This window comes from Rhagoletis pomonella, unplaced genomic scaffold, assembly GCF_013731165.1.
Source record: "Rhagoletis pomonella isolate Grant_MI unplaced genomic scaffold, Rhpom_1.0 Rhpom_scaffold_00003, whole genome shotgun sequence".
Classification (NCBI taxonomy): domain Eukaryota; kingdom Metazoa; phylum Arthropoda; class Insecta; order Diptera; family Tephritidae; genus Rhagoletis; species Rhagoletis pomonella.
The window spans coordinates 82,155,411-82,155,957 of record NW_023458557.1 but is presented as its reverse complement, the minus strand read 5'-3'; positions in this window follow the sequence as shown (position 1 = coordinate 82,155,957).

Sequence of the window (547 nt, the reverse complement as noted above, 5' to 3'; positions counted from 1 at the left end):
CCCCTTTTCAAATAGCCCAAATTTTCTCCATGAGTATGGGCTTGATTTCAACTATATACATATCTCCATACGAAGTTCCAGTACTGTACCATGAATACTTTCAGAGATATGCAGTATAAAAATTCGATTTATATGGGAGGTGCCACGCCCCCCTTTCCAAGAGCTGCCCTCTTTCTTCATGAGTATGCGATTGATTTCGTATATCTCCATACCAAGTTCCAGAACTCTACCATGAACACTTCCAAAGATAGGCAGTATGAAAAATTCGGTTTGTATGGAAGATGCCATGCCCCCTTTTCCAATAGTTCCAATTTTTCTCCAAGGGTATGCGATTGATTTCGTATATCTCCATACAAAATTCTAGAACTCTACCAAAAAATTTCCAGAGATAAGCAGTATGAAAAATTCGGTTTGTATGGAAGATGTCACACCCCTTTTTACTATAGCTAAAATTTTTCTCCAAGGGTATGCGATTGATTTCGTATATCTCCATACCAATTTCCAAAACTCTACCATGCACACTTTCAGAGATATGTAGCATGAGAAA